The sequence below is a fragment of the Hyaena hyaena genome, unplaced genomic scaffold (genome assembly GCF_003009895.1).
Source record: "Hyaena hyaena isolate Hyena2069 unplaced genomic scaffold, ASM300989v1 scaffold_43, whole genome shotgun sequence".
Classification (NCBI taxonomy): domain Eukaryota; kingdom Metazoa; phylum Chordata; class Mammalia; order Carnivora; family Hyaenidae; genus Hyaena; species Hyaena hyaena.
In genome coordinates this window covers 4,719,573-4,732,683 of record NW_024080675.1, presented here as the reverse complement: position 1 = coordinate 4,732,683, position 13,111 = coordinate 4,719,573, and the positions used below count along the sequence as shown (strand labels likewise).

Genomic DNA, 13,111 nt, shown 5'->3' with positions numbered 1-13,111 from the left:
GTCGTGAACAAAATGTGGAGTTATAATCCTTGCTAGAGAGGAAAACCAGTGTGGTCAATGTGGATATTCCTTCATTCTTAGTAGGTTCTTCTGGTTACTTCAAATGCCATTTATCTGCCCTAGCCGGGCCACAGAAGATAGGAAAGAATTTGTCTCTAGCACTTGAATTTCTTAACTAGCTTTGGAGCAGAGCTTCTCAAAGCATGGTTTACACAGAATCAAGGTTAAGGTGTGGGAATCTGCAGTTTACATAGGAACTACCCATAATTCTTTTTTTTGTTTGTTTTTCTTTTCAAATTTGTATTTAAATTCTAGTTAGTTAATGTACAGTGCAATATTGGTTTCAGCAGTAGAGTTCAGTGATTCACCATTTACATAAAACACCCAGTGCTCATCATCACAAATGCCCTCCTTAATGCCCATCACCACCTGGCCCATCCTCCCCCTCACTTCCCCCAGTTGTTTCTCTATCCTTAAGGGTCTCCTGTGGTTTGTTTCCCTCCCCCCCCCATATGTTCATCTGTTTTGTTTCTTAAATTCCACATAGGAGTAAAATCATATGGTACTTGTTTTTCTCTGACTTGTTTCACTTAGCATAATACATTCTAGCTCCATCCACATTGTTGCAACTGGCAATAATTCATCCTTTTTGATGGTTGAGTAATATTCCATTATATATATATATACCTATATAACATATATATATATGACATATATATGATATATCTTCCTTCCTCATCCATTTATCAGTTGATGAACATTTGGGCTCTCTCCATAGTTTGACTATTGTTGGTCATAAACATGCTATAAACATTGGGGTGCGTGTACCAGTTCGAATCTGTGTATTTGTATCCTTTGATTTTCTGTGATTCTTATGCACACTAAGTTCTAGAAGCCCTAGTTTAGAAAGAAGACCTGCTCCATGCAAAGTGGATGGCCTACTTCAGAGAGGAAAAATAGGAGTACAGGGATGGGAGGCTGACATCCCTTCCTCTGAGAAGCCAGATCTGTTCTCCTTCGGTCTGTACCACAACTATGACACTGGGTAATAACTGGCTACCCTTCCTATTTTCCAAGGTCCTTGAGACTCACCACTTCACACGCACACAAGCTTGCCCCAACCACCCACAAATTCAGGTTCAGGCAGGCCACTGGACACAAGTCCATCATGGGCACCAGCATTATGTTTCCTTACAGTCAGAGAGAGGTGAGCTACCAAGTGTCTTCAAAGCTCTAGCTTTTCTTGGTTGCCCCTTGGTGTCTCTGCCCCCCACTTCATCACATAAACTGGTGCCAGAAGAAGATGTTACCTGCATTGCATATAGTAGAGGCTCCAATAGAAAGATCCAGAGTGAGAGGCTCTGTCAGACCCTTTATAAACCTCTAGGTTATGACCACCCCATGATGTCATATGATGTAGAACATCATCCCACCCCAGCCCCAACCCATCCATGTCATATCAATCAATTTAAAATTGCCCCTCATCCCATGTTAAATAGACTTCTTTGATATAAAACAATAATGGAAAAGATTTTTAAAAGTTTTTTAGTTTTAAAGTATATTCTTCATTTGGTTCTTGTAATTCAGACTTAATTACATTTATATAAAAGTGTTAGAGTTGACTTGTGGGTTACAAGTTGCCAGAGTTTACCTTTTATGGACAGTTAATAAAACTTTTGTTCACTTTGATTTTCCAATTTCATATTTTGTAAATAAGACCTTTTTCCCAAGTTGCAAACTTGTTGTGGCTCTTTGAAAACTCTCAGGGTTTAAACCCCTGTTTGGTAGGGAGGGAGCCTTGGTGACAGAGGTGTTCAGAGGCTACAGGGAGGCAGTGAGCACTTAAAGTCAGAAGGGAGTCCCTTCTTTCCTCCTCTTACCCCCTAATCTCTCTTCAGTGCATCCTCTTGACAGAACCCAGCTAGAAAGCCACTGAAAAGGGGGTCTGGGAAATGTGGCATGGAGATTCCTGGCTCCAATGTCCTGTGGGAAATTAGGCCCAGGTAGTGGTAGCCTCCAAGTACACCATAGGCAGGCTGTAGAGGCCACAGACCAGGAAGGCTCAGGCTAAACTATGGTGATCAGATCACAAAGGTTATTGAATCTATGTAAAACACAGTCAGAAACAAGAGGAAAGAGTTGGGATACATTAACCTGCTTGGGATAGGAAGCAAGCAGGGTGAGTGGACCCTACTCTCTTGTGTTCTACTCTGAAAGCATAGTTATGAGGACAAGAATTGAGGGGAAGTAAAAGAGAAGTAGATAGCAGATTGATGGGAAACAATGTTGCAGCCAGTTGGTTTGCAACCAATGCTGGCCACAGGTCTGCTCACACAGCTAGTCCATGTTCTGTCCCCCCCACCCCCCACTTTTTTTTTTTTTTTTCATTTCTGGGGAATACAGGAACCAGAATGGTGTCACCAATAGGTAGACAGTTTATGTAGATAATGACCTGGCTGTGAACCCTGAGGTGGTAGGCTCTATACCCTGCGATTTATGATTTAATGTTTCTATTCCTTTCTACCTGTAAGTAATACTCTTGTTTGTTCCATTCTTCTTAAAATATACTCCTTTTCTTTTTGTTTTTTAATGTTTATTTTTGAGAGAGACACACACACACACACACATACAGAATGTGAGCGGGGGAAGGGGCAGAGAGAGGGAGACACAGAATCCAAAGCAGGCTCCAGGCTCTGAGCTGTCAGCACAGAGCCCAATGCGGGGCTTGAACTCACAAACTACGAGATCACGACCTGAGCCAAAGTCAGAAGCTTGCCCAATGAGCCACCCAGGCGCCCCCCATTTCTTTTATTTTTATACTTCTTTGCATATTACAAACTTGCTACCTATTTTTAGCATGTCTGAATTCTGCCTATGTCTCACAAGACTTGCTTACGTTTTATCTGTAGATTTATCTGTAGAGCTGATGAATTTTGCCCATCTTCTTTGCTTTCCTTGACCTCTGTAGAAGAATTGAATGGTCTCCCATAATGGAGCAAACACACACTATACATATCCAGCATTTAGAGAAGAATATAGTAATATAGGGTTGGAACTAAGAGATTCAGGGTAAATAACTGGCACTAATCCAGTGTCATGTATTTTTCATACAGATAACCACTTTCCCGGCTCTGTTTACTCTCCTTTCCATGCTGATCTGAATTGCCATTCTGTCATATGCCAACATTTCATGTCAATATGGGCCAGTTCCTGGACTCTATCCATTGGTCACCATACGTATCCCAGTGCCTTTACCACTGCCTGATTTACTGCAGCTTTGAGGAGGGCCTGATATGGGTAGTGAGACTCTAATTCGCCTTAGAAAAGTGGCCTAGCTATTCTCTGCTCTTTACTCTTCCACCTGCATTAGAATCTGCTTATCAGGTTCTCTCCTGAAATAGCCCTTTGGATTTTGATCAGACCTTCTCTGTAGATTAATTTGGAGAGGACCAAATCTTTCCTTCTGTGAATTTGGCATAGCTCTCCATTGTTTGGGTCTTCCTTAAAGTTTATGACTTTTCCTGTTGTGGTTTAATGCATCTTTTGTTAGATTTATTCCTGGGGGATTGATGTCCTCTAATGCTATTATAAATAATATCTTCTTTTTAATTATTTTTGTTGCGGGCATGTGAAAATACAATTCATTGTCTTATATTAATCTTCTATTGAGTTATCTTGTGAAATTCTCCTACTATTCAGTGTTTGGAGATTCTTTGGGTTTTCCATGTAAATGATCATATCAACTGGATATAGTGATAATTTCATTTTTTTCTTTCCAAACCTTCTCCCTCTGAATTAATGTTTTAAAGTTAACATACCGGCAAGAACATCCACTACAAGGAGTAAAGATGTGTTACCTTATACATGCTGGCCTCATTTCAGATCTTAAAGGCTAATATTCTAATGTTTCCCCACTTAGGACTATATATGCTTAATTTTTTATATGTGCTTTGTATCATGCAAAACTCATTTTCTTGTATTCCTCATTTACCAAAAGATTTCTGTCTTTAATAATGAACTTACTACTTTTTATTTAAATGTCTTATCTAGATCTACTGAAATGATATATGGTTTTGCTCTTTTAATATGGTAGTAGAGTAAATTACATTTATAGATTTTCTAACATTAAGCCAACTTTGCATTAAACCCAACTTTGACATGGCTTATTATCATTTTTATACACTGTAGAATTTAATTTGTGAATCCAATCTTCTATTTATGATTTTTGCTTCTGTATTCATAAATGAAATGAGCCTGTAGTTTTTCCTTCATCACTCTGTCATTGTTTGATTTTGGTATTGGGGTGATAAAGTTCTTCTAAAATGAGTTGGAGAGTATTTCTTCTCTTTTTCCTTTCCTTTTTTCTATTCTCAGGAAGAGTTTTTATAAGATTGGGATGATTACTTCCTTAAAGATTTGTTAGAACTTGCCTGTGAAATCACTTGAGCCTGGTATTTAGTGTGAGACTATTTTCAAATACTGTTTCCATTAGTTGTTATGAGTTCTCAGCTTAAAAAAATGTCTTCTTGAGGAAGTGTTATTATTTTCCTAGGCAATTATATATTTCTCAAAGTCTTCCAGTTGTTACTGATAAAATTCCTTTTGTCTCATTAATCTCTGCTTTATCTGGAGTATGTTCCCTTTTTAATCTGTATCATTACTTGTTTGTGAATAACGTGTGTCTTCATTTGTTACAAATATTTAAGTTTACAGAAGTTTTCAAATTACTTCTGGATGTATATGTATATATACATAAGTGAAAATGCACACGTACATAACTCTAAGTAGGTTGGACAATATTCTGATGTTGATAAAAGATCCCTTGGTTGCGTTTGGAGGGGTGGGGCTATTGCTCAGAAGGGAGTGAGCTTGGGCTGACCACCCAAGGCAGGCGCCCGCGGTCATCTGTTGGCATCTTTCACAGGCCCCTTAGGATATCATTAAAGGCAAAAATGTAATGATGATTAGAAAAGAAGCATAACATGTAATGTCTCATTCCCCCCTCCCCTCCAAGCATTGGCCTCGGGCAACCATCTCAATTTTTGCTCCTAAGGGACAAGCTTCTGAATCAGAGAGAAAGGATGTAGCATTTCGGCTAGACTTGCACACAGTCCACAGCTTTTCTGTGCATTGCTGCAGCTATTAGGAGCTGGTGATCTGTAAGTGGAGATAAAATCATGTCACAGTGCGACGCTGTTTTATTGCGGGAAGGGGGAAAGGTCAGCGTGTGAAGTGATAACATGCATCCCATGCATACACAACGATTGTCTCTGGCGGTGAAGTTATGGGTGAATATCACTTTCTTCTCCATGTCTGTAGGCAGGCTGTACATTTGGTTTCTACAATAGCCGTCTATGCGTTACCTTTACAAACAAATATAATAAGCAAAGCAATTTTCCTTCTGAGAAGGTGAAAGGTGTGGCAATGATGAACTATTATAGTTCTTTCCTTTAGCTATGTCAGGACCTGGATTGTCTATGGATTGTCTGGATAGCAGCCTTGTGATCACCGAATGAAGCTTGGCTGAAGGGTGAACATGTCTGTGGTGAGGACAGCTTGGGTAAGGATCCGTTAAGTCTTGGGAAGAAGCTCTCTGAGAATGGGTCAGACATCCATTGTTTGTGAATATGAGTGTGTCTGCACTTCTGGTATTGTCTCTGCTCATTTCCCTTGTGTTTTTTTTTTAGGCTTTCAATGAATCTTCCTGATCATGCACGCCTATCTCAGTATTGCTCATGAACGCTACTGGATCGTATTTATGTTTCTATTAAAGCCAGAGTATGAGAGGGGGTCCAGACTACCCCAGGGGTCAGGGTGTAATTGATTCAAGAAAATTGTACGGAGGAAGAATTTATGGAGAAACAAAAGTGGAGCTACTTGGCAAAACTGAAACTACTTCTTCACTTGGGAAACTCTGTGGGGTGCTACCTGAAGGTAGGTGTGGGGAACCACTCTCAAGGGGCTGGATTATCTCGCATCCAATGCTGCATCTATTTCCTGGACCAATAGGCTTTAAAATCTAGGGACCCATCAATCTTCATCTCTGGAAATCCAAATGGAGAGCATTAATAACATACATCTTACGGAAGCCAAAGCAAAGAGGGTAACTATTTTTAACTTAGGGCAGGAAAATGTGGCTCGAAAGGAAACATCTGTCCCAAGCTATTGACTCTTATGCTTTGTGTAGAGGTCTTTTCTGTCTTGAAACCATCAAAAATAAAATAAGGTGGTGGGTGCAGGCCTGGTTCTGGAAGAAAACGGCAAAGTATTCCTCTCTTCTCACTTCTCTGGCTTCTCATCTTCTGAGTTGGGCCTGGGGCCTGGAAGAGACCACCTTGGAGGCAGAGGGTGGGCACAGCCCACTTCCAGTGAACTTGGGGGACCCCTCCTAGCTTAGCATCTTCATCCAAGATGAACCCTTTAGGGTTCAAAATTTGCAGATGCACCACTTGGGGGGGTCACCAGAGGCCTCGTGCTCGGAGAGGATCTCTGAGTGCCAGAATACTTTCCTTGGCAGTTCTGGCTGCTGCTTTCTGAGCAGTCGTTCTTTCTTCCAGGGGCAGCAAGAAAGTTCCCTTCCCTCCAAAACATGCCAGCCTCCTCCTGTGTGTCTGGCTGGGGAAAAAAGGGGGGACAACTGTGAACCTGTGAAGGTTCAGAGACATCTTTTTGTCTCCATAGAAGCATTTTTCATCATTTTGGAACATACAGAGCAAGGCTGAATTGACTCATCAGAGGCTCTGGATGGATTACCTGATGAAGGAGGCAGGGTCGAAGTAAACAGTGCTCAGGCTGTGCACTGCACAACCCAGCAGCACCAGCCACACACACTTGGGGGATGCAAGTAGCTCTCCCTGGAGTGGCTGGAAATAGGGAAGAGGAGGAGGAGTAAGGCAAAGTGTGTAGCTGGTTGAGGGGCTCTCAATCTTTGTCTTGGAAAACTGACTGGTATAGTTCTGTGTTCTTTCTCTCATTTGTCCCTCTCCTCTCCCCTCCTTCTCTCTCTCCCTCTCTCTCTATCTCTTCGTCTCTCTTTCTCTCCCTGTTTCTCTTTTCCTTCTCTCTCTCTCTGCGTCTCTCAACTCCTTTCTGTTTTCAGCCAAAGATTGAACCAGGAGAGAGACGCTTTTTGTTTTCCAGATTGAGTAGAGAGCTGCCAGGAGAAACAACCAGGGAAGAAGAATACAAGAGCTTGCAAAGATCTGCTCCTTGCCTCTCCTGGTGCACTCCTAGCAGAGCAATGTCAGAGCAGCAGGGCTTGGAGGGTGTGAAACAGGGTTGCCAAATTGCATGAGTCTCTAAAAAGATCCATATGTCTAGGCCGCACCAAACTTCTGAGCTCAGGGAGGGGGCTGATAACATCATCTACTGGATGGAAGTACAGTTCTCTTCCTTTAGGGAGGTTTCCAAGTCAGCCAGCCTGGATATGCAGGACTTTTAGTGATCCATGTTTGGAAGTTTGGGGTGCAAGTGCTTGGGGGTGCAGAGGAAGGAAGAGGGACAGGGAGTGTAGTGAGCAGGAAAGAGGAAGTCTCTACACTGGAGTCTATGAACCATTTAGGAAGAAAGGAGTTTGGAAGCCCCAGGACATTGAGTTTCCTTTCCATTTTTTTTTCCACGCCAGGAGAGAGTTTTGGGGGAGCCACTGTGCAGATGGACTCCAGGCCATTTGCCTACTTCGTGGGAAGTCTAGACTCATTCCTATAACTCACCCTTCCAGAGCCAAAGAAAAGTCATTGTCTTTCCCTCACTTCTCTAACCCCCAAACTGTAGCTTCCTCTGGGGTGGAGGGTAGCAGATGGTATACAGCTGTGGGACACATCTGGCTTTGCAGGGATCAGAGGAAGGCACAAAGGCCAGTTGAAATCCCAAGGGCAACCCTGGAGGCATGTCTCAAAAGATGGGGTGGTGCCCCTGACACTCTACTCAGATCCCATCTTGGACGGGCCTCATGTTTTTCCTAGTCTTCCACGCCTTCACTCCACTCCTGCTTCAACCGGATTAGATGATGATTTTGTGAGAGTGGCCAGGCAGCTGCTTCCCAGATGTGGGTTTTCTCTAGAGATGGCCATATCCAAACTGGGGAGCTCTGGGAGGACTGCTTGGGGACAGCAGGGACAGGGCCTGGCAGATTCCTCTGAGGAGGTATTGACCTAGAGGAGCGAGCACAGTGACCATCTGGAGACCCCGCAGTAAAGCCAGAGGATTAGAACTGAAGATGGAGAAGGCAGGTCCTGGAGTGTTCTCAGCTCTGGTATCCAAAACTCTGTGTCCAAACATATGACTTTATTGAATTTGCCAAATAATCTGACTCATTGTGTGTGTGTGTGTGTGTGTGTGTGTGTATGTGTGTGTGTGTGTGTGTGTGTTTGCTTACAAGGAGAACATAATCTTTTTATTTTTTTTTTATTTTTTTTATTTCTAGGAGAGAGAGAGAGAGACAGCGTGAGCAGGGGAGGGTCAGAGAGAGAGAGGGAGTCACAGACTGAAACAGGCTCCAGGCTCTGAGCTGGCAGTCAGCACAGAGCCCGACGCGGGGCTCGAACCCACGAACTGCTAGTTCATGACCTAAGCGAAAGTCGGACACTTAACCGACTAAGCCACCCAGGCGCCCCTAGGAGAACATAATCTTGAGAACAGTCTATCACTTCTCTATCTCCTGCATTTCTCACTTGGAATACCAGTGGCCTTCGATCGGGTCTCCCTGTGGCCACTCTTGGTTTCCCCTACTCATTCTTCACACAGCAGGCAGAGATAATATGTTTAAAATTAAGATGGGGCCATTTCATCCCCCTGCTGAAAATGCTCCAATGACTTCCCATTGCTCTAAAATAAAAGCCAAACCCCTCATGGTAGCCAATCATTTCTGAAGGGGCTGGGCTCTCCCCTGACTGCCAGCCCTCCTCTCTGAGTGGGACCCCTGGCACACTGTCCCCAACACTGGCTGTCTCCTAGAGCTTGCCAAGTTCTCGTCCAACCTCAGATCTCTGCCGGAGCTGTCCCTCTGACCGCTCCTCTTCCCTTTGCTTTCTGTAAAATGCCTCCTCATCTTCTGGTCTTCCATGACCACCCCGTGGAAACTAAGTCCCCCCTGCCCAGTCCCTTCTGTTCTCTCTTACATCCTCCTTCCTCTCAAAAACTCATTTGTAGCTCGCATCACATTTTCCAGCCACACATTTACTTGTTTGTCCCTTGTCACCCGTATCTGGCTGTAAGCAACATGAGGGCAGAAGCCATGTGTTTTTTGTGCCCTGGCACAATGCAGGCCAGCAGCAAACCCCCTGAAGATGTATGGAATGAATGAATGAACTGTGGCTTTATTTTCTTGCCAGCACTCTCTGCTTTACTGGTTCACATATATATGTTCCCTCCGCACATCAGTAAATGATGTTTTAGTGTTAGGGGCTGACATAGGACTGTAATGTGCTAGTATAGTCATTTCATAAAAATGAAGCCATTTTTTTTCACAACGTCAAGTTAAGAAGAGTGTAAACTCAAAAGAATGCCCTTTCTACAAAAGTACAATTGGTGATCTTATCCTATTTTTCTTCATTTTCCTGAGGACCTAGGAGGATGTGGTCACCGATAGCCCATGCTTTCTGACTGGCACTTGGAAACCTTAGCCTGACCTTACAGCAGCCGTAACCGATCACCCAACCCTGCACTGGTTAGAGTTCTGGGTCAGACCCTGAGTACAGGTGGGCCTGGACGAATCGCTCCCCGCTCTGGAGCTCAGCTTTCATCTGTGGAGTGATCGGGTTCCATGAAGGAACTGAGAGGGCTGCTGAAGCGCTCCCACTGTACCCACACACTGACCCCCGTAAGAGGGGGGCCGAGACAGATTTGCTGCTGAGGGGACTGAGGGGGTACCCAAATCTGAGCCATAGTTGCTGTTGGGTTGTGGGGCGGGGTGGCCATTTCCTTGTGTGAGGGGCAGCCAAAGGAAGGGGGCGGAGCTGCCAAAGTGGGTGGCCAGTTCCTGTCTCTGACCCTTGGGGCAATGTGTGCAGCTCCTGCCAGGCTCCCACACCTTGGCTAAGAATAGCTCAGCTCCTTCCTGCTGGCCTGCAGTCCCCCGGAGCCCAGAGAAAAGAGAACTGGGCTCTCTGACTTCAGGCTGGGCTGTCCATTCCGGCGATTCTCTCCTCCGCCGGGGGATCAAAGGGCCGCCGGGGACTGCTGTTCTGGTCTCTGACGCTACCGCCTAATAATAGCCGGGCGGTGTGCAAAGAAGGGTGGTGTTTTCAGGCTACTGCTGAGGGGTGGTGGGAAGCTGGAGGCCTTGAGACTGAAAACTAAGGCTTCTGGATGCCCCGTGTTGGGAGGATGTGTCCTGGGGGAGGCGAAGGTTCTCAGTGGTCTTTAAGGGGAGCTAATGTTCCAGCAGGGTGTCAGGCTAAGGCCCTGGGGAAAAGGAAGCTTCCGCTTCTGACTGAGTAGGATCAAGGCGGGGGCCTGGGCAGCTCCGTCGCTGACTGCGGCAGGTGACCTGGAGACCATACTTAAAGAAATAGCCAGCAATGGGTGATGTGGCAGTCCAGAAGGCAGATCCCTGCAAGAGAGACTGGTCCTGGTCGGGCTCCCGAGGTAACTTCAGGGCATCACAGGCCCCGGTGACCAGGGTGACCATCTAATCTATCATCCAAACAGAGACGTTTTTGACAGTGAAGGAGGATGTTGTTGATAACTATGCCAGGATAGAAAGCATAAACAGAGTCTGTCCTGGGCAAACCAGGACATCTGGTGGCTCTAACTGCTAACTATTGCTCTGTGGCCATGTTCTCTTAGATTTCTCAATAGGAAGAGATGAGATATAATAGAATAAAAAAAAAAGAAAAAAGAAAAAAAAAAGAAAAAGAAAAAGAAAAGAAATGGAGGGACCACAGAAATCATGCCCAAGCACGTTGGTGTTTCATGGATCGTGATCTTCCTAAATCGGGTGGGGTTTAATTATGGCCACAGAGGAGTTGGGCTCCAGAGCTGGGAAGGAAAGAACAGTTCTTAGAAAGTTCCATTGCTTGGCTGAGGTTGGGGGCTGCCTGCATGGAGAGATAAGCCGCGCTGACAACCCAAGAACAGCTTCGTGCCTTGGTTTTCTGCAGCTGAAATCCTGGGCTTGTAACAAATGCCAGAGAAAAGCCTTGCACCTTCTCTTATTGCAAAATCTCATCAGCCTCCAGTTAACTGTCCACAATCTATTCAGATCACTTGAACAAACAGGTCTATTGTTGATTCATTAATGAGCACGTAAGGAATAGATCATATGTTACGTGCCAGCTTCCGTGTTAATTTCTGGAGACATGATAACAGACAGGGCAATGGTCCCAACTCTTAGGGAACTCTCAGTCTTTCAGAGGAAACAGAGGGCTAAACAATTCGGGCAGGGATGGAGCAATGTGGCTTTGGTGGGGAAATGTGTTCCCGAGCCTCATTTTCAGAATCACAGAAGAGTTTCACGACCTCCCTGTAAGCAGATGACAGTTGTCCATGTGGCAGAGCCCTTGCTGATAATGATGATGAAAATGACTGTGAGGCATTTTGGAGTAGTTGTCAGGAGCATGGGGGGCTTGGAACCCATCAGACCTGGATGCGGATTCTGGCTCTGCTAACCCCCCAAATTGTGCACCTTCAGCAAGTTTCTGCAGGCAGATGGTAACAGTGCCTACTTCATAAAGCAGTGAAGCAGTGTGTTAACGCTTTAATGGGCACATGAATCGCCTGAGGATCTTGTTAAAAATGCAGATTCTGATTCGGGAGGTCTGGGCTGCGGCCCAAAATTCTGCATTCTTAACAAGCTCCCAGGTGATGTTGATACTGCCGGTCTGAGGACCACCCTTTGATTGAAAGGGCATAGAATCTTAAAAGATCAAAGAAGTGCTGAGCATGGTGCTGATAAGTGGTAAGTTAAGTACTCAGTAAATGTGCTCTATTACTGTTTGAATGAAATACTAACATGTTTATTTATTGTTGTTTAAGTATCTCCCCATATATGACTTATCATCATTCAAAATAAAATTTCTTAAGTCAGGGATGTTTCCCTGTTACATTTCTTGGGTATCACAAGATGCCAGTTTTTTTTTTTTTTTTTTTTTTTGTCATGGTTCATAGCAATGGGAAAATTCCAGAAGATGGGAATGGGAGGTTTAGAATTTGTTTCTAATACCACTCCACACCCTCCTGTCGTGAGGGGTGATGGGGACCCATTGAAATGTCACATGTCTCCTGCATCTAACTTTGGGTACTGTGAAGGTATCACTCCCTAATCCAATACCAGCCGCAAGGAGAGAAACAGGGGTTCAGATATCACAAACATAAGTCTTGATATTTTCATAAACCTTGGTGGTTTTAAGATGTCCCAAACTTGTTGAGACTCCTCCCTACCACTGAGAGGCGGGCTCTATGCTCCTGCCCCTCACATCGGATCTGGCTTGACTGCTTTGGTTAATGGAGGACCGTGTCGGTGCTGCTGGGACACTTCAGAGGCTAGAGCAGAAGAGCCCTGCAGTGTTCTCCTTTTGCTCTGGGAATGCCTGCTCCCCTGACAGGCTCCCTCTCCCAGAGCCCCACCCCTGCCACGCTGTCTGGAGAGACCTCTTCCAGGAGCTCTGCCTGAGGACCCCAGCTGAGCCCAGCCTTTCCGCTTCTGATCAGGCACCAGGCATATCAGTGAAGGGAAGCATCCAGCCATCCCTCTTTCCCCAGCTGAGGCACCGCAGTAGTAGAGCAGAAACAAACCCTCCTGCCGAGCCCTGACCCATGGAATTATCCAACCTGATGACATCCTTGTTGTTTGATGTCAATATGCTCTGGCGGGGGGGTGGGGGGATTTGTGACTCAGCACGAAGTAATTCAGACATACAGCAATATTTATATTTAGAATAAGAAAGCATAGTGAGCCCTTCTTTACGGATGTTGAATGTTATGTGCTACACAGTTAGAAATCTAGAGGTAAGCATCAAATCTCCAACAACCTCAATTTCATTTCTGTGATTATTCTATAGTGTCGTTAGGAGAGGAGGAATAAATAGTGAAAGGAAAACAAAACCAAACCAGGCTTTGGAAGCAGACAGACCCGGATTTGAATGCCAACTTTAAAACGCTATTAGTTGTG

The 13,111-nt window shown here is 44.7% G+C and overlaps 1 long non-coding RNA gene across 2 annotated transcripts in view; it reads left to right on the top strand.

Annotated features, from left to right (window-relative positions):
* The window catches only part of LOC120230509, a 17,150-nt gene extending 4,039 nt beyond the window's left edge, over positions 1–13,111 (top strand). Inside the window, exons 2-4 of one of the 2 annotated variants that reach the window (XR_005528046.1) lie at positions 5,455–5,560; positions 5,688–5,934; positions 13,002–13,111. This is a non-coding gene — a long non-coding RNA (uncharacterized LOC120230509). Of the gene's footprint in view, positions 1–5,454; positions 5,561–5,687; positions 5,935–9,569; positions 9,838–13,001 lie in introns of those variants that run through there. The other variant, XR_005528045.1, reaches the window with a different exon arrangement.